The sequence below is a fragment of the Bos indicus x Bos taurus genome, chromosome 4, assembly GCF_003369695.1.
Source record: "Bos indicus x Bos taurus breed Angus x Brahman F1 hybrid chromosome 4, Bos_hybrid_MaternalHap_v2.0, whole genome shotgun sequence".
Lineage (NCBI taxonomy): Eukaryota > Metazoa > Chordata > Mammalia > Artiodactyla > Bovidae > Bos > Bos indicus x Bos taurus.
The window spans coordinates 65,341,433-65,363,200 of NC_040079.1; the positions used below are offsets into that span (position 1 = coordinate 65,341,433).

Genomic DNA, 21,768 nt, shown 5'->3' on the forward strand with positions numbered 1-21,768 from the left:
AGTACTTTCCTCAGTTTGTTGTAATCCACAGAGTCAAAGGCTTTAGCATAGTCAATGAAGTAGAAGTAGATATTTTTCTGATGGAATAGCATACTCTGAGGTAAAACATACAAAAACACTGTTATTGTCTAATTTTTATTTTTGTACTCATGTTCAGTTGCTCGTTCATATCCAACTCTTTGTGACCCTTTGGACTGTAATCCACCGGGCTCCTCTCTCCATGGGATTCTCCAGGAAGAATACTGGAGTGACTTAACCATTGCCTTCCCCAGGGGACTTTCCCAACCCTGGGTTAGAACCCACGTCTCCTTCATCTGCTGCTTTGCAGGCAGATTCTTTATATTTTCCTTAATGGGAGTTAGTTATTTTCAAATATAGTTAGACAAATTAAATATTATATGTGTATATTTATTTTGTCATATAAATTTTAAGTAAATTTGGCTTGTCGTGTTTTCAAAAGGAAAGTGAGCTCAAATTCCATCTCTGTCACTTACACCCTGTAAGATCTTAGATAATGTACTCTCTTCTATGAATCTCTCCTGTAAACTGTGGAGGGTATGCCAGAGGCACAAAAAGTCTTCTCTGTTAGAAGACCCAATCACTAATTAAATAAATAAATATTTAGGTATATATTTAAGAAAACTTATGTGTTCTTGAGTAAAGAGAAGGTTTGAGATAGTGAGTCTGCCTCAAAGTTCATTTGGGTTTTTCCATCCATAACAGATTAAGGAAAGAACTAAATGACCTTTTTGAACACCCCAATAAAATTCTGAAGACATGTAAGCCATAATTAATTTGAAGAAGTATCAGAACCAGAGTATTCAAGTGAAGATATTTAAGAGGCAGTAGAGGATAAAGAACTGAGCCAAAGAGAAGATGGAAAATTTTATTCACAACATGTTTTAGGCAGTAAAATTAAATAGCATGCTTTTCTCAAAATGTAAATGGATTGTATATCAAAAGATTTTGTATTAGTTGTTCAGAACTCAGACCACATTTTCCTTTAGGAACCTTGTTATACATGACTTTTAGATCACAGGCTAGCCCTTCAGTTTTAGTGTGAGGTCAGAAAGAAGTGCTTTAAGTCCTTAGAGAGCTTAATATGTTATTATATTTATTATTTTTAAAAATACAAGGTTTGTTACTAAATCTTAAATTGGATCTCTCTTTGTTTCTCTCTCTCTCACACACACATATGCACAGCTTTTCTGATTTCTCTTGAAAATTTACATTTGGCAGGGCTAATACTGCATTCCTGTGGAGCAAATGCTGGATTATGCAAGTAATCTGATGGTGTTTAAAAGCTCCCCCTTTAGAAACTTTGCCACAATACCCTACAACTTTCTTTTGTTTTTCAATTAACTGCTTTACAGATGATGAGATGGTTAACTAACATCACTGACTCAATGAACATGAGTTTGACCAAACTCCGGGAGACAGTGATGAAGGACAGGGAAGCCTGGCGTCCTGCAATCCATGGGATCTCAAAGAGTCAGACACAACTTAGTGACTGAACAACAACAGGCTACTTTACACTTTTATCTTTGGGTATTTTGTTTGTGATCCTCATGATGTATTTCATATTTATCGTATTATTCTTTCTAGTAGTATTTGCCTTGAAACCTGCCCACTACATGCAACAATTTTTAAAAATGAAACATGCTTGGATTACAAATGAGATACCAGGAACAGACTATGTCTCATTCTAGTGGGTTTGGTTTCCTCTACCCAGCCCCCTTGTCTTCTGCTGCCTGTGAATTCTTGTAGAACTTCACTTCTTCCTAACTGTTGGTTGTTCCTTGGTCTCTGAGTTAAGACTGGAGGATGAGGGGAAGGGATGCAAGATTGTGTATTCAGTAGGAACTTTAAATCTGCAGGTCAAGAGAAAGGTGTAGGCTGGATATAGCATCACTTGCAGCAAGTTATGGTTATTACAAGAACTGGAGTGCAGATTAGGAAAAGAAGAGGACTAGAATGAAGTCTTGGGAAACTAGCATTAAGGAAATAGATGGAAGAAGAATAGGAACCAGCAGACAATGAAAAAAGGAGGTCTGAGAGGTAAGAGGGGAATCAGGAAAGAAGGGTGTCATGTAGGCCAAAAGGGCTTCCCAGGTGGTGCTAGTGGTAAAGAACCTGACTGCCAATGCAGGAGACGTAAGAGATGTGGGTTCAATTCCTGAGTTGGGATTATCCTCTCGAAGAGGGCATGGATATCCATTCTGGTATTGATACCTGGAGAATCCCATGGATGGAGGAGCTTGGCCGGCTATGGTCCATAGGGTCTCAAAGAGCTGGAAATGACTGAAGTGACTTGGCACATGTAGGCCAAAAGTAGAGTTTTAAGAAGGAAGGAATGAAAAAATAAGCTAAATGAATTAGAGAAGTTAAGCAATCTAAGAATTAAGAAGTCACATTTTGTTTGGTCAGCTAGGAGGTGATTCCTATACTGATGATGAAATGTTCAGCTTCAAGGATGTGAGGATTTAGTAAACCTTTGACCATCTGTGTGAATGTATTGATGTTAAAAGGATGAAATGTTGTTCATTCTAATCTTAGTAAAATTCTTTTATCATGTCAACAGCATCATAGAAAACAAGAAAATGAAAAACAGTAACTTGATAAAAAGAAATAATCATATAGATGAATTATAATTAATTATACTTTGGAAAAAATATATAGAGTTATCATCTAAACTGGGACACTTTTGAAAAGAAAAGGGCTAGCTTTTAATAATTGAATTAAGTACAAACCTCATCTATCCTAGGCAATCTGGAATGGATGTTAAATCTGATTATATAGTTCACATTTTTTGAGTGCTCTGTTCCAGACAGTGAGATGAATTCTTTACTAGCATATCTGATTTAATGAGTAAGGGTTTCAGTTGCTATCAGAAGCAATTGTTTCTTTGTAAATACTGAATTCACTGACAAAATTGTGATACATAATTTTGATGTCTTTATTGACCTTAACTCTATATTAAAAAAAAAAAAGATGGTACCCATTATACCAAATTGTGTCCTAGGGAATGGGGAGATGAAAATGATTAATGTATAGTTCTAATTGTTAATAATCTACTGGTGGAGTTGAGAGAATCTGGGAACAAGAGTAAAGTGTCATGATAGTGTAGTTTCTGAAGACCCCAACTAGTGTTTTAGTACATTATGTTCTGTATTTTTTAGGGTTCAGATTATTGTGTGTTTGAACAAGGTAGAGTTTGCTTTTTGTAAAAAGTTTTACCAATGGAATAGATAAGGTATAGTTAACTGTATATAAAAGTAAATTTTTCTCTATCATAGAAAGTATATTCTATGTGTATGTGTATATATATATGTGTGTGTGTGTGTGTGTGTGTGTGTGTGTATACATATATATATATATATATATAGAGAGAGAGAGAGAGAGAGAGAGAGAGAGAGATCAATTCTTTATAGCAAAGGAATGCATATCTATATCTTTAATGGAATTTTAGTTGAACTCACACTATATTCTGTGAAGGGTCTGGCATATTTCTCTGACACATCAGGTAGATATGTGTGGCATTAATTAGCATAGGTATTGCTATAAATGACATGTCATTCCAGGACAACAAAAAGTTTTTGTTACTGATGTCAATCATTCACCCTTTGTCAGTTCAAAAGGCTTCCCTAAAGGAATGTTCATTGATCTTGCACTGATCCAAAATACAGCAAAACCATTTCTGTGTTCTTGAAACTAAAGTAGGACTACCTATGTTTGAAAAGCCATATGGAAATATTCATATAGAATGTATGTTGATAACCTTTAATAGTAAGACTATTGAGTTACGCCAAGATTAGTTGATCTTTCTAAAACAAAGTATACCAGTTTTCTGTAATCCTAAAATCTAGCCTTGAATGAGTTTTCTCCTTCAGTAACATTAATTTTTGATAGTCAGATTTCTGTTTGTTTCACCAGAAATAATTTTGTGATATTCCAGGTAAGTGATTGCAAGTACCGCTTACACTGGTTAAAATCAGCAGAGGCTCACACAAGTACCAATTTGTGATTAGATGGATGACTTAAAGAAATGCTTCTGCCCACATATATATATTTTTTTTGAATTTAGCAATTATGATATAGCTATTAATGGGCTTCATTTGTTTACTATACTGCCACTATAGTTTTTTTTTGGGGGGGGATAATAATCACAAGTAAAAGAATCTTAAATTTCTGAGCAAAAACTGACTTTTCAGTGCTAGCAGACATGTTTCCCCCAGCTATATTTTATTTCTGATTTTCTCTAAATGTCCCCCCTACATTCTAATTTATTATTTAATGGAAAGCAATATGAATGACTTTAAGATAAGGCAACAGTGTGTGATCCAGAGTATGGTGCAAGTTGAAGACATTTATCTTAATATTTCATTTTAATGAGGCAGAAAATATCCATTATTAGAAAACTGCAGTTTGATAAAGTTTGTAGAATACAATTAATTCTCTTAAAGTTATGAATTTTCATACCACCAAAGGTCAAACAATCATGTATTATGTTTCTGTGTTCTTGTGAAAGTAAGATGTATTGCATTTTTACATTGTATAGATTCCTTAGAGAATTAACATAAAATCAGATTAAAATGTCCTTGTGTCATATACTTTAATTTGACCAACATTCTGTTAGAATAGCAGTTCCAAGCTTTGTACCATCTTCACAGTTTATACTCTAGATTTCTTGCCCTGCCTACAGATTCTTTACTGTCTGTTTCTGGTCGGTCTCATGCTCTTGAAATCATCTTTTTTATTATTCCATTAAAATTTTTTAAAATGGATTTTCCTTTACACTTTTCTAATCATCCTGTAATTCTTTAGCCCTAAGACATTAAAATGAATGAGTAAAAATATTTGATACCTAATCGTCTCTGCCAGTCCATTCAAACTCATGGATTTTCAAAATTATGTTAAAGTCTTTTAAAAATACATTTGAGCAGGCTTTTGTAGTCATTTGGATTTTGAATATTAATTTTCTCTTGCTATGCTGCTTAGCCATAAAAATGAAAAAGAAGATAGATGTGGGTTTCTTTTAGTGGTGTTAATTTAAACTACTTGATTTATTTATTATAATATTCAACAATGGCAATTCCTATTTTCTCTGTTCACTTCAGATCCAAAGGAAAATAATGAGAAACCCCCACCCCCCAGGACAGTAAGAAAAAAGTTTGATGCATTTTGTAATAATTGATTAAAAGTATAATTTCCCCCTAGATCAAACAAATAATAGAAGTCTGTTGAAGCTTTGTCCTGACCTATTCTGGAAGTAGAAGAATACCCTGGAGAAAGGAGCATTGTAAGCACAAAGAATAAAACCCCTCAATCCTGGGAGAGAGAATTAAAGTCTAACCCTCCAAATGTAAGTCATCTGTACTCTATGTTTTCCATCTCTGTTTTTGTGGCTGGCTGCTCAGGTGTTAGTAGAAAAATATGTGATGACAATATTCTTTGCATTTGTTTTTCTCTACAAAATATACATTTGTTTTGGTTGGTAACTTAAATTTGTATTTGTGTTAGTGTTTTCTAACTAATATAAGGTGATGCTTTACAATAATAACACTCAATGCAAAATGGATTAATTTTAATTTTATCTTCTGGCAGAGAACTGTTAAGAATTTTGAGAGTATTCTGATGAAAAGAAGGTAACTTCCTTTGATTTAATATGTGCATTTGTGCCATTATAATCCCTTTATGCTCTAAACTTTGATTCCTTCTTTTTCTTTTATATTTCTTCCTACCTGAGAATAAGACTATCTTAATGTATCTACTTAAATCCCACCTTTCAGTAAGAGAGACAGTAAGTCCTTTTTCACTTTGCATGGTGAAAATGAATCGGACTGACTTTGTATCCATACTATAAAAATATATAAATTTTGTCAGCTTAGTGTATTGGAAAGACTGATTTCCTGTTTTGTTAGGGAGAACTTAAAAGATGTCTGTTAATGATTTTATAGACACATAGAATTCAGTTGCTATTCAGAATTGGTAGAAAGAAGGATGACTAAAGGCAGGACTTGTTTTAGGAAAATTATTTGGGAAGAAATTTCTTATCATCAACACCTTTATCTGGAAAGTTACCTCATGTATCATCCTTGCAGTAAGGCAGTTTATATGTGATATGATGGCTTAACTGCCAGAAATTTGACTTTGTTTAATAATTGATTACCTTTTTCATTTGTCAGTGAAAAGACTCAGTGATAGTATATTGTTTTCATTCTAAAAGGTCCAGAGTATGCAGTAGATAATAAATGCTTACTAGTGTTGAATAAAACCAAATCATAAATTCTCCCAGTTATCACCAAAATTTAAATATGAGTCTTTACAGATTTTGAATGTGATATTCTTAACCACATAGCATCTGACAAAGTTGTCAAAGAAGTCTGCAATGAGAATCCCTCATCATTTCTAGGTTTACGTTTAATCTTATTGTTTGGAATGTCTGATAGAGCCAGGAAACACTGTGGCCATTCCTGACATTCTATACTTGTGAGTTAGAAATCTTAAATTTAGCACAAACTATGCATAAAAAATAAGTCTTAGAAGTTCAGTTCACAATTTTTCATCATTGAATTAGAATAGACAACTTAGAGAAAGACTGCAAATATTAGTATTGCTTTCAGGACATAAAACAATTGCTTTTCGCTTAAAACTTTTTTATAACCAAAAATTGTGAGGAAACTTTAAAAAGTTATTTAAATTTGATCAGTTGGTAGTGAACCATGTACTGGTTTGAGGTTGATGAAGAATTGGAAAGCATTGTCATTCACAGAAAAAAATTCTGATCTTCTCTACAGCAATGAAAGTATAATGTATAGCAACAGTAACAAGGTTGGATCTCCTAAGGATAATGTTGATTAAAAACATCCAGATCTAAAAGAATGAATGCTGTATGATTTCCTTTATATGAAGTTCCAAAGCTAGACTTTGGTGTTTAGGGATGTAAGAAGTGATTATAACAAAATAAAGATGATGGTTAAGTTCTAGGTAGGTGGTTGAAATTGAGGTGAAGGTTCCAGGACCTTCTGGTGTTTCAGCAGCTTTCTGTTTATTCACTAGGCTGGTGGTTGCATAAATATTTGCTTTATACAAAATCATCAGTGAGAAACTAGATGTTTCTCTACTAAGACTGCAAAGTAAAATGTCCCCTCTTAGACATCCTATTCAGTATCATACTGGAAATCCTAAGTAGTAAGATTAAAAAAAAAGGGAATTAAAACACATACAGATTGGGGAGGAAGAAACACAGTTGTCTTTTTGCAGATGACATGATTATCTATGTAGAAAATCCAAAAGATGATTACAATATTGTAGATTACAACAACAATATTAGGAAAACTACAAAATTCTGATGAAATAAAATCAAATATCTAAATGGAGAGATATTCCATGTTCATAGATAGACATACTCAATATGATTATAATGTCAGATCTTATTAACTTGAAGATTATACATTTAGCATAATCCCAGTCAAATCCCATAAGTTATTTTGTGAATATTGATAAACTAGTCCTTAAGTTTATAGAGAAAGACAAAAGACCCAAAATAGAAAAAAAAGAGCAAAGCCAGAAGACTAACACCACCTGACTTCAAGACTTTGTTTAAAGAAAAGAACCGGATGCTGGAAAGATTGAAAGCAGGAGGAGAAGGGGACAACAGACGATGAAATGGTTGGATGGTATCACTGACTCGATAGACATGAGTTTGAGCAAGCTCCGGCAGTTGGTGATGGACAGGGAAGCCTGGTGTGCTGCAGTCCATGGGGTGGCAAAGAGTCTGACATGACTGAGCAACTGAACCGAACACAATCAAGACAGGATGGTATTGACAAAATAATAGATCTTTGTAACGGACACTAAAGAACCTAGACATAGACCCACACAAGCTCAGTCAACTGATCTTTGACAAATGAGTAAAGGCAGTTCAGTTGAAAAAGGACAGTAATCTCAGAAGTGGTATTGGAACAACTATTTGTACAATTTTATGCAAAATAATAGACACAAAACACGTCCTTGGTATAGAAATGAGTAAAAAAGGGATCATAGAACTAAGTGTAAAATGTAAAACTAAAAGACTGCTGGAAGGTAACATAGGAGAAAATCTAGGGGATGATTTTTTAGATAAAATACCAAAAGTACAATCCTTGAAATTAAAAAAAAAAGTATGCTTGATAAGTTGCACTTCATTAAAATGAAAAACTTCTATTTTTGGAAAGACATTGATAAGGGTATTGAAAGACAAGACACACACTGGAAGAAAATATTTGTAAAACACCTATCTGATAAGGGACTTGGTATCCAAAATAAACAGGGAACTCAACAATAAGAAAACATATAATCCAATTTCCAAGTGGGAGAGAGCTTTAGAGGGATCTCACTGAAGAAGATAATTCTGATGGCAAATAAGCATATGAAAAGATGCTTGGTATTTATATCATTAGGGAACTGTAAATTAAAACAATAAGACACCACTTACTTTGCCAACAAAGGTCCGTCTAGTCAAGGCTATGGTTTTTCCTGTGGTCATGTATGAATGTGAGAGTTGGACTGTGAAGAAGACTGAGCGCCGAAGAATTGATGCTTTTGAACTGTGGTGTTGGAGAAGACTCTTGAGAGTCCCTTGGACTGCAAGGAGATCCAACCAGTCCATTCTGAAGGAGATCAGCCCTGGGATTTCTTTGGAAGGAATGATGCTAAAGCTGAAACTCCAGTACTTTGGCCACCTCATGCAAAGAGTTGACTCACTGGAAAAAGACTCTGATGCTGGGAGGGATTGGGGGCAGGAGGAGAAGGGGACGACAGAGGATGAGATGGCTGGATGACATCGCTGACTCGATGGATGTGTCTGAGTGAACTCCGGGAGTTGGTGATGGACAGGGAGGCCTGGCGTGCTGCGATTCATGGGGTCGCAAAGAGTCGGACACGACTGAGCGACTGAACTAAACTGAACTGAATTTACCTCGTAGAATGGCTGAAATTCAAAATACTGGCATCACCAAATGCTGCCAAGGATGTGAAACAAGCAGCAAGGTCTCTGATTTGTTGTTGGGGGGAATGAATACAGCTTCTCTGGAAAATAATTTGGCAGTTTATTATGAAGATAAGCATACATACAGTCTTCACTACTATGCAGCCCACCTACTGCACTCCTGGGTAGTTACCCAAATGAGTTGAAAACATGTCCATGAAAAATTTGTACAATGTTTATGTAAACTTTATTCATAATTGTCAAAACTAAGATGCAAACAGAATGCCCTTTACTAGATAAATGGATAAGCAAACTGTGATATAGCTAGACAATGGAATGTTAATTCAGTTGATGAAAAGAAATGACCTATTAAGCCACAAAAAGACATGGAGAACCTTAAATGAATATCACTGAGTGAGTTAAATCATTTGTAAAGCCTACATACTGAGATTCCAACTATATGACATTCTGAAAAAGGCAAACTGTGGAGACAGTAAAAAGCTCAGTGGTTGCCAGGGGTTGAGGAGAGAGAAGGACGAATAGGCAGAGCACAGGAGATCTGTAGGGTGGTGAACCTATTCTGTAAGGTTCTTTAATGACGGGTACATAGTATTATGTGTTTGTCAGCTGTATAATTGTGGAACTATACAACACAAACAGTGAACCCTAGTGTGAACTCTAGACTTAAGTTCATAACTATGTTTTAACATGGTTCATCAGTTGTAGCAAATATAGCACAGTATTGCAAAATCTGAATAATAGAAGATGTGTTTTGGAGATGGAGAAGATGTATATGGGAACTGTGTAGTTTCAGTTGAATTTTTCTATAAAAGTAAAACTGTTCTAAATAAATGAATCATGCTTTACTTTAGATATGTTTTTGCATGTCAAATATAATTTTTTAAAAATTAAGAAAGCAATCTTAAAATGATTCTGTTAAGTAGAATTCTGAGAAAAAGTGACATAGTATCATATTTGATCTGTCTACTCTGGATATTCAAGCTTTTTAAAAAGATAGGGTTTTAAAATCATTATTTTCTGATTTTGTAAAGCACTTCCCAGAGAGCTCAGCTGGTAAAGAATCTGCCTGCAATGCAGGAGACCCTGGTTCAATTCCTAAGTTGGGAAGATCTGCTGGAATGTGTTTTACTTGGGGAAAGTGCTAATATCAATATAGGAAGACCTCTGTGCTTGCATATATTTAGTTAACTTTTTATGAAAATTTATGTAGAATAAACTTGTCTTAAGATAGATAGTTCAGTTTTGAATTAAAAAAAAATATATATATATGTTTTTACCCCAAACCCATATACCCAAAACCCATTCTGTAGTAAAGAAATGATGTTTACTGAGTTTTTTGTAGCTTCTTAAAATTTAATGCATTTTATGCAGTGGTCCATCCTCCTGAGACACTTAAGTGGGATTTTAATTTGTAAATTTTAATGTTAGCATGTTGTAAAAGAAATGAAAAACAGATGCACTTTGTATTCTCTCTTTGAATAGAAATTTTCAAATGCAGTTTCAGTTTAAAAAGTACCAGATATGTTTATTTTTTTTTGCTAGCCTCTAACATTTTTTTTTTTGCTTTTCTTTTTTCTTCCTCCTTTTCCTCTTTTTCCTCCTTATTTTTTCTTTCATTCTCAGTATATTCTAATATTTAATGTTTGAAGGAGTGAGTATAATCTTATTTAACTAGTTGACATTAACAGAAACCAGAAATTTATTATTCATAAAACTGAAATTTAAAAATCCCCCTTTTCTTCAAACTTTGGATATGGCTAGGCTCAACACAAATGTCTAGGGAGAATGCATCTGTTGCTATTGCATTTTTTTTGTTTCCCTGAAAACTTGGCATTTGTAAAATATCTTTGATTTTGATTTGTCTTGGCCAAAACCCAGATTACCAGGGAATTACATTTTTAACATATTCAACCAAGAATTATCTTTGTAACAACTTTTCTTTTGCCATATTGAAATTTTGGGAATAAAATCAGATTTTGTTTGAAAAACCAGCTATGGTTCTTCATAATGCCAGAATGAATTTTTTCCTATGTTAAAGTGATACCACACAATACTTAAAATTTGCCTAAAACTTACTTTAAGCATACCGTGGAAGAAAGATCATTTTTGCATTTGACACACCTGGGTTTGTTCAGCCATATATTTTTTATATTGATCTTGGTAAGTTTTATATGTGAAAAAAATGATTTTCATATAGGGTTTTGTGAAGATTGAATGATCAAACTTTAAAAATACGTGGCACAGAATAGGCACTTAATAGTAGAGATCTCTTACCTTTTCTATGCATGTAGAAATGTTTGTTAAATATAAGTATGTGCGTATGTTTTCATGTATGTATGTGTTTATATATGTCTCCATCTTTGTCTCTATATAGAGCAGTGTGCAATACATAGTAATTTATTCTATTTATTAAATTCTGAAGCAGATAATTATTCTGGAAAGGATATAGTTCCATAATTCAGGAAATATGATTTCTATCACCGCATGGAAATACTTAAAAAGTTATTATTTCTTTGTGGCCTAGTATTTCTGTAACTTTATATTAACCTACCTGGAATTTTTATAAATTCTTAAAAGAAGATCTAAAGAATGTTTATGTTTCTTTTACAAATTCCCAGCAGGCAATAGAGGAATTTTTTTCTCCTTCAATGATATATCAGAGGATGATATATAGATATATATCCTACATTTTTGGGGGGTTCAAAAAGATTTGCTTTGGTCAATTTGAGAGGCTATATAGGAATATGGAAAACAAAATAATTTAAAAAAAAGAGGAGGAGTTGAATCTTCCCAAAAAATTGATATTCATGGGATTTAGTTTTCATTAGATAACAAAGCACCAGTTTCTTAGGGCAGCTTTTTACAGCTGTCTTCCTAACTGATTTGAATCTTTGTAAGATAGTAATTCAACAAAATGAGGTGTAATATCCATGTTCTCTTACAATGATGTAAGCTTTTTTGCAAAAGCAGCTGTTAATGTCTTAAGAAAGTAACCCACCTGAATGTGTCTTGTGACTGCCGAATGACTCCCTAGAATCTTAATGAATGGATTGCTCTCAGACCCTCAAGGGAGGATTGTAACAAAGAAACAGAATGCTTAAATGCAAGGCTAAAACTCATCCAGCTATGTACCTTATCACAAAAGCCTGACCTATTGGTTTTAAGTGCTTATTATTTTTTAAAAAAGGCAAACTAGTTAAAACTTTTGTAGTCCTATATATCTCTTCTATTTTAAGATAGTAAAGACAAAACTTATTAAACACAAAATAGATGGTAATCTCCAAATCCATTTGAAGGATTAATTACCCTTTTGAGTCTACTTCCAAGCTAATGATGCAAAGTGATATCTGAAAAAAGGGACTGAATATTCCTGGGATGAATGACTATTTTTTAGTGGGTATGTGCCATGCTGTGCTTATTCGCTCAGTCATGTCCCGACTCTTTGTGACCCCATGGACTGCAGCCCACCAGGCTCCTCTGTCCATGGAGATTCTCCAGGCCAGGATACTGGAGTGGGTTGCCATGCCCTCCTCCAGGGGATCTTCCCAACCCTGGGATCAAACCCAGGTCTCCTGCATTGCAGGCCGGTTCTTTACCAGCTGAGCCACCAGGGAAGCTCACAACTACTGGAGTGGGTAGCCTATCCCTTTTTCAGGGGATATTCCCGACCCAGGAATCGAACCAGGGTCTCCTGCATTGCAGGTGGTTTCTTTACCAGCTGAGCTACCAGGGAAGCTCTTAGTGGGAGTATCGATGATCTATTAATAGTTTTGTGGAGGTGATGATTCTACCCATGCAATTATCACTTAAATGCTTCATTTTTATTATAGCCCAATAGAACAGTATGAGAACAACATAGTGGCCTTGGGGAAAATGCATATAGTTTGAAGGTATATTTTCTCCTAAAGATCATTTCTGCTGAACTCTCTTAAATGTTCAATAATTTTTATTATTGTACAACTTAAAAGGACCAACTTATCTTTTTGCAAGTAAGACTGTACCACTTTTCAATATAGAGAGTATATTTTAGTAAATTTTTTACCTAAATAAATAGCCATCCACTATCTCAGATACTTAAGCTATATATAAGAGCATTTCTTGGTCAGCTGATCTGGGCAAATTGGTTAAGAATGTCTTTCCCTGAAAATTATTTTAAAGATTCTCTTCACTCTAGAATCCAAAGTGATAACTCTCTTTAAGATTTTTATTTTAAAATCTTGTGGAAATACACAAGATAACACAGTAAGCACTCACATATTCAAATTTGACATATGTGAATATTTTGTTATATTCAAATCTGTCTTTCTTTTTTTAAAAAATACAATACCACAAATAAAGCAAAAACTGTGTGCTCTCTTCTTGTCTCTCTCTCTCTAGAGAAATTTACTGAATTTGGTGTTTATCTGTATTCTTATTCTTTTTTTGTGATTTTAACATTTATGTGAGTGGCATCATATTAAATCTGCCCTTCTGAAGAAGTTTTGCTTTCAAAAATTGTATTTAGGGGCCTTATCCATGGTGATAAACACAGGTCTGATTTCTTAGGTTTTTTAAGTTAGCTAGTATTAAAGTAAACCTTGTACATTTATGAGTTTTGCAGTTACATACTGATAACTGCAGAAGTTATATATGAACATTGTGGTGAATTTTCACAGAATGGACAGATCTGTGTAATCAGTACCCAGCTAAAGAAATAGCACACTACCAGGTCTCAGAAGCTCCCACTCAGAAGTTACTATCCCTCCCCACCCCTGCCAGGGAATCAGTATTCTGACCCCTAACACATAGATTAGTTTTGTGCTTTGAAACGTTATATGAATGGAATCATTTAGTACATAGTCTTTTGTGTGTGTCTGACATTTTTAGGTTTACATGCTTCCTCCATGTTGTTGTGTGTAGTTAAGGGTCTATTCTGAGTGCTATATAGTATTCCATTATGTGAATATACCACTGTTTGTTTATTTACACTTGACTTTGGGATATTTGTATTGTTTTCACTATTAGGACATTTGTATATATCCTTTTCATATTTTTATGCATATCTGTATAGCTTGGAAGAGAAATTTTGTATGATAAAATATCTACATCATTGTGTCAACTTAGTGTCTGTGCGTGTGCTTAGTTGCTCATTTCAGTTCAGTCACTCAGTCATGTCTGACTCTTTGCGACCCCATGGACTGCAGCACGCCAGGTGTCCCTGTCCATCACCAAACCCCCATAGTTTACTCAAACTCATGTCCATTGAGTCGGTGATGCCATCCAACCATCTCTTCTTCTGTCGTCCCCTTCTTCTCCTGCCTTCAATCTTTCCCAGTATCACAGTCTTTTCCAGTGAGTCAGTCCTTCGCATCAGGTGGCCAAAGTATGGGAGTTTCAGCTTCAGCATCAGTCCTTCCAATGAATATTCAGGACTGATCTCCTTTAGAATGGACTGGTTGATCTCCTTGCAGTCCAAGGGACTCTCAAGAGTCTTCTCCAACACCACAGTTCAAAAGCATCAATTCTTCGACACTCAGCGTTGTTTATAGTCCAACTCTCACATCCATACATGACTACTGAAAAAACCATAGCTTTGACTAGACAGACCTTTGTTGGAAAAGTTGCTCAGTTTTGTTGTCTTAGGTGCTCAGTCATGTCCAATTCTTTTGACCCCAGTCCATATCCTTGTCTGGAAAATCCCATGGATGGAGGAGCCTCGAAGGCTACAGTCCATGGGATCGCAGAGAATCAGACATGACTGACTTCACTATACTATACTATGGACTGTAGCCCACCAGGCCCCTCTGTCCATGGGATTTTCGGGGCAAGAACACTAGAGTGGGTTGCCATTTCCTGCTCCAAGCAGTCTTCTTGACCCAGGGATTGACCCCAGGTCTCCTGCATGGGCAGGTAGATTCTTTTACCACTGAGCCACCTGGGAAGCCCTTAGTGTCTATATCCTTAGTTACCTTTATGTAGTGTCACTGTCAACATTAGTAGACACTGCCATGCAGTCTTATAAAGTTTATATCCCAATTTACTGTCCCATCATTGACGCATGATGTCCCATCAACTCATGCATCAATGTTTCTCCATTTCTTGCCAACACTGAAATTGTCTTTTTTTGTTTTTACCATTGTTGTGGATAATACTTAGGTTTTAATTGCTCCAAACATTCCATGGTTTCATTCAAGCATAGCTATTTTAAAATCCTTCTTCAAAAAAAAAATCCTTCTTCAGTAAATGAACAGTTCAACTGTTTTCAGTTTTTTAATTATTCCAAACACTAATGCAGTGAATGTATCTGTATATTTCTTTTTGTGTACATGTTTGAGACTTTTGTTAAGGTTGTAACTTACAGTAGAATATCTGAGTTTTAGAATACTACATCTTTATTTTTACAATGTACTGCTATATGTCTAATTGAGTTATATCACAAAGTGATACTTTTTATTTCATTATAAATCATACTCAAGTACAGAGTATAAATGTTGCTTTTTTTAAAGAGCATTATGTAAAGCTTAGGGCCAGATGATTTGGGGAAAATTTAATGGCGAGAGCTCCTGGCATTTAGATTAAGTAAAGGGCTTCCATTATTATTGTTTTCACTCTTGGATTAAGCATATTAATTATATTGCTTATTAATTAATTGATTATATTGCTGCACAGTGCTCATTCTAGCGTCCATTACAAGTCATGTAAGCTCTCCCACCATACATTTAAAGTAGCTTCTTTCTATCTTTGAAATCTATTTACTAGAGTTCTATTCTTACCTGTATAACAAGAGTCATTGCATATATTTGATTTTGATATTTAATCACCCAATGGCATTATATACTGAGATAGTTTGGAAAGTTTATATAATTTGACTGATAGAGTTACACACTCGTGATATTCTTATTAAAGATTTGATCCTAAGCAAAATGGTGAATTGCTCCAAACATTTGCTTTGTGCCACTCCCACTGAGTTTTATTAAAGTGGCATATGCTTTTATTTTATAGTTTTTAGTCAGTAATACTAAGATATTTATATTTTCTGTTCAATGTAAGAACAGAAAAAGTTAGTATTGGTAGGATGACCAAGTGAAAGTCGCTCAGTCATGTCAGACTGTTTGTGACCCCTCCATGGGTTCTCCAGGCCAGAATACTGGAGTGGGTAGCCTTTCCCTTCTCCAGGGGATCTTCCCGACCCAGGGATCGAACCCAGGTCTCCCCCACTGCAGGTAGATTCTTTACAAGCTGAACCACGAGGGAAACCCAAGAATACTGGGCTATCCTTTCTCCAGTGGATCTTCCCAACCCAGGAATCATACCAGGGTCTCCTGCAGGCAGATTCTTTACCAACTGAACTATCAGGGAGGCTTAGGATGACCGAAGGAAGACCTTTAATCTCAAGTCTTAGGTTTGATCCTATTAGTGAGCTAAGTCAATATTTTTCTTAAAGAAAGAATTCAGTTAGTTTATCTGTTACCACTATTTAAAAAAATAATTTCCATTTCTCATTGCCCTTTTCCCCACCAGGATCTTTAATTAATCTTAATCTAGTCAACCTCTAGTTTCCCTCTTCAGATGAGAAGTGCATGTTGCTACACATGTTACTCTGTCTCCCTCTTTTTTTCATTGTAGATATTGACAGTCTTCTCTCAACCAACAAGTGTGTTTTGAACTAACAAACCAAATTTCAACTCAAAATTCAATGTTGATTTTTCAGAGTAAACTCTTAGTACAGGTACATTTTAATTGAGCCTTCAATTATTGCCAGCTTGTTAATTTCTCAAAAACCTTTTCACTTAACTGGGTCTTAGAATCTTTGTGCAAAAGAAAATTTTAGCTTTGTTGTGCAATTTAAAAATAGCATTTCTATTGTGTTCCTGTTTTCTTATGGTTAAAATGATCTGAGATTAAATTTGTCTTATTTTAAATCTAGTTATATTTGAATTTAAATCTAATATATCATGAATTGAGGTGTTTTAAGAAATGTAATTTCTCAATAGTTTCATTATAGAGATGAATGCTGATGAATATGATGGTTAATGAAAATATTAAAAACAGTAATTTCTGTTTTCTATTAGATTTTAAGAATCAGTGTGATAAGATGCATCCTGTTTTCCACTCAGTACTTTTCATGCAGTGTTGTATAAATTTCTATATACCACAGTCAACCCTGTGTCCCTACTGCTCAGATTAGTACTGGTGCACAGTCCACATTTAATACATATTGGGTGAATGAATTGATTTGGACTTTCTCAGAAAGTGTATTGCCTCTTTACACTGTACTACAAGGTGAATGGAAGCTTTTGCCTTGAAGTGCAATCCTTTGGAAGATCACATTGAAATGAAATGAGTATGAATTATAATAGCTGAGAAATTAGTATCGTCCTGTGTAACAGGAATAATACCCCAGAAAAAAGTTTCTCAAAACTGATGACAAGTCCCTACTGTAACACAGCATAGTTTTCTGGGTTTGCTCTTTTCATAACTCAAAGGAACTATATTTTGCTTAATTAACAAAGATCATTTTCTTCAAGTCCCACCTTTGAATTAAAAAAAAAGAGAGAGAAAATAAACTATGCTATATTATAGTAGGTACTTATTTACCTTAAAAAATCTAAAAATGTAAATATAGTAGTTTCTGAGTTCACTCAGAGAGAGACAGGGCTATTGTCATCAGCTTTGAGAATTTTTCCTGAAGTGTAATGCCTGTGTAATTTCTCTTCTGAATTTTTTTTTTTTTTTTTTTTTTACTCCTGGAACAGTTTCCTTTTCTACAAGAGGGGACTACATGATTGAATAATGTACTGATTGATTCCTTGAACAAGTTTCTTTGAAGATATGTATTAGACCATGTAATGCATACAAAGATGCGTTGTCATGTCTTGTTGGGTGTCACCCCTTCAGCTAGGATCCTTTTCATGGGTTCATAACTTTTCATTCTTGTATTGTCACTTTATTAGTACTTTGTAAAGGAGTGGATGTAATTACATGTGTTTAGACTGCTGTGCATGCAAAATGCTGGGCTGGAGGAAGCACAAGCTGGAATCAAGATTGCAGGGAGAAATATCAATAACCTCAGATATGCAGATGACACCATCGTTATGGCAGAAAGCAAAGAGGAATTAAAGAGCCTCTTGATGAAGGTGAAAGAAGAGAATGAAAAAGCTGGCATAAAACTCACCATTCTAAAAACGAAGATCATGGCATCCCATCCCATCACTTCATGGCAAATAGTTGGGGAAACAGTGGAAACAGTGACAGACTTTATTTTCTTAGGCTCCAGAATCACTGCATACAGTGAATGCAGCCATGAAATTAAAAGATGCTTGCTCCTTGGAAGAAAATCAATGATAAATCTAGACAGCGTCTTAAAAAGCATAGACATTACTTGCATACAAAGATCCATGTAGTCAAAGCTATGGTTTTTCCATTAGTCATGTACAGATGTGAGAGCTGGACAATAAAAAAAGGCTGAACACTGGAGAATTGATGCCTTTGAAATGTGGTGCTGGAGAAGACTCTTGAGAGTCCCTGGGCAATCCCACCAGTCAATCCTAAAGGAGATCAACCCTGAATATTCATTGGGAGAACTAGTACTGAAGCTCCAATACTTTGGCCACCTGACACAAAGAGCAGACTCTTAGAAAAGACCCTGATGCTGGGAAAGATTGAAGGCAAGAGGAGAAGGGGAAGGCTGAGGATGAGATGGTTGAATGGCATCACTGACTCAATGGACATGAGTTTGAGCAAACTCCAAGAGATGGTGAAGAACAGGGAAGCCTGGCATGCTGCAGTCCATGGGGTAGCAGAGAGTTGGACACTACTGAGCAACTGAAGGACAACAACAGACTGCTGTGCTTAATCAAAAGTCTCTCAATGATATTAGTGTTGATAAATCTTAGGGCGGTTTCTGTCCTTTGCCTTTCCTGAAATATTTAACACAGCTGACTGCTTCCTTATTTTATCAGCTCATGTTCTCATGGCATATTCTCCCACTAACTCCTTTTCCTAAGTCTCTTTTGTGAGTCTTTCCTTTGCCCATTGATAAATATAGGTATTTTCCTGTATTCTCTCTTCATCTTTTCATTTTGTGTGTTCATTATTCTAGATGAGCTCCCTTACTACCAGAGCTCTGATTGCCACTTTTAGTGTTGGGGCTCCCACTTTTGCATCTCTAGCTCATATTTTATCTCTGAGTGTGAGATCTGCATTTACAACTTTCTTCTTGTTATCTTTACTTAAATGTCCCACAGGGATCCATCTAAAATTCAGCTCATTGTCAACTCTTGTCTCACCTATAAAAATATGATGGAAAATATGCTTCTTTTATGCTGTGTTATGTCTTACTGAATAGCAAGCACCATTATACTCCCAGTTGCCTATGTCAGAAATGTTGGATCACTAACATTGGGTCGCTTGAACATCTCCTTTATTCTTCTGTTTACTCTCCTTTGTTGTTGTTCAGTCACTCAGTCATGTCAGAGTCTTTGTGATCCCATGGATTGCAGCATGCCAGGCTTCCCTGTTCTTCACTATCTCCTGAAGCTTGCTCAAACTCATGGCCATTGAGTCGATGATGCCATCAACCATCCCATCCTCTGTCGTCCCCTTCTCCTCCTGCCTTCAATCTTCCCAAGATCAGGGTCTTTTCTAATGAGACAGCTCTTCACATCAGGTGGCCAAAGTATCCTAGTCTCATTAATTAAATCTCCAAATTTGATCAAAATATTTTTCTTTTTCTACCTCCCAGTGATACTACGCTAGTCTAAAACATTCACTTTGATCACTGCAGTGACTACCTGTTCTACTAAATTCTTAATGCCCTTTATCTTAATGCTGCCTTCTGACTCACAGGGTAGCGACTTGCCTTTTAAAAACAGATTGGATAATATTTATTTTCTTCTTAAAATTTTGCATTTGTTTTCTCTTGACCTTAGGGTAAAATATGAACTAACTCTTCAGAGTATTCTGTCAGTCAGTTCAGTTCAGTTCAGTTGCTCAGTCATGTCCGACTCTTTGCGACCCCATGAATCGCAGCACACCAGGCCTCCCTGTCCATGACAAACTCCCAGAGTTCACTCAGACTCAAGTCCATCGAGTCAGTGATGCCATCCAGCCATCTCATCCTCTGTCGTCCCCTTCTCCTCCTGCCCCCAATCCCTCCCAGCATCAGAGTCTTTTCCAATGAGTCAGCTCTTCACATGAGGTGGCCAAAGTACTGGAGTTTCAGCTTCAGCATCATTCCCTCCAAAGAAATCCCAGGGCTGATCTCCTTTAGAATGGACTGGTTGGATGTTTGGACCATGCTTGTCCCCTCTAGTGTCATCTTTTTCTACTCAGTATATTTTAGACTCTTCTTTTTTACTTCACTTACTCTGACGTGATTTCATTAATTAATGGCTTTGAGTTCTTTTGTGTTTTGTGGCTTGTGTGCATATTGTTCCTTCTCTAGGACTTGATAATGGATGCATGGGGCAAAAATCTGGGTGATCCTAAGACTTCAATCTTTGTAATTATATTTTATGTACAATCTAAGCACAAAAGAATAATATACATATTAGCCCTCTTTATCCTAACCTCTTGCAACCTGAAATGTTTCAGAACTGCTCTTTGTGTAGTGATTCCCCAAAGATACCTTGCACTTGACGCCTCTGCGTGCTTTGCTCTTTTTGTTGGAAAATACTCCTCTGCCTTTGTGGTAGATGAACCCCCTACTGTCCTTCAAGACACAGTTTAAGCACAGCTTCTCTGAGACTATGAGCCTTCAGAGTTGTCAATGACACCTTCCTTTATGTCACCTGTGTACATTTTGCAGAAGATGTACCTGAGACTTGGAACAGTTAAGTAGCTGCTCCAGTTATTGTTATAGAACCAGAATTTGAACCTTCACCTGTCTGACTTTGAAGCATCAGTTTTTAACTATCCTTTGTTAGACAACAGCATCAATAAGAAAAATAAAATAATATATGAACTAAGTAGCTAAAAAATCTTTTATGTCATCAATGAGAAGAAGTGATAAGACTGATAAATAAAATGTTTGATAGAAGGAATAGAGGAATCCTTATCTGTAGGATGATACAACTTCTAATCCAGTTTAGCTCAGCTTTGTTTGTAACACCCTAAGATGCCTCTGGTTCTCAAAAAGGATATGAGGTCAAACTTCATTTAAATAGGCCATGAAATGAACAAATTACTTTTAATTAATAGTGACAAATATGCATCATGTTTATTGTTTCTTATTTTCTAGTTGCTTTATGTATTTGTGTCTTTCTCCCTTCAACTTGATTGTTAAGTTTTTCTGGAAAAAAGCATGTCTTACGTTTTCCTAGAATCTGCTATAATGGTTGATTCTACTTGATAATTATTTTGGGGTACAAAATAAGTGATAGTATCTTATCTCTTCATAACTTAATTTTACAAAACTTCAAATATTTTCCAATGAAGTGATGCAGCTAATAATTTGTTTATACACACCAATAGTCGGAAACATTAATGTTCATGGAAAATAGAACTAACTCTTCAGTACTGGATTCAATATTATTGTTTCAGAAAGAAAAATGCTCAGGTATGCATAATGCCAAGGATATGCTCAATGAAGAAAAGCAGCTTATGTTGGATCTAGGCTAGGAGAATGCACTATTCTAACATTTAACTAGTAGGTGAGTTTAAATATCTACACAACTCTATCTTAGGAATTATTTTGCCTTTTACTTTTCATTTTCTTCTGAATATCAAGAGATATTCACATTTGAAAGGACATATTCTTACTAGCTCAAAGGAGTTTTTTTGGTAAATGAATTGAATAT

At 35.3% G+C, this 21,768-nt stretch overlaps 1 protein-coding gene across 1 annotated transcript in view; it reads left to right on the forward strand.

Moving 5' to 3' along the window:
- Positions 1–21,768, forward strand: part of FOXP2 (forkhead box P2) — a 659,704-nt gene that overhangs the window by 79,182 nt on the left and 558,754 nt on the right. The window contains exon 2 of the mRNA XM_027539578.1: positions 5,218–5,362. The gene's annotated coding sequence lies outside the window, so the exon portion shown is untranslated. The remainder of the gene's footprint in view (positions 1–5,217; positions 5,363–21,768) is intronic.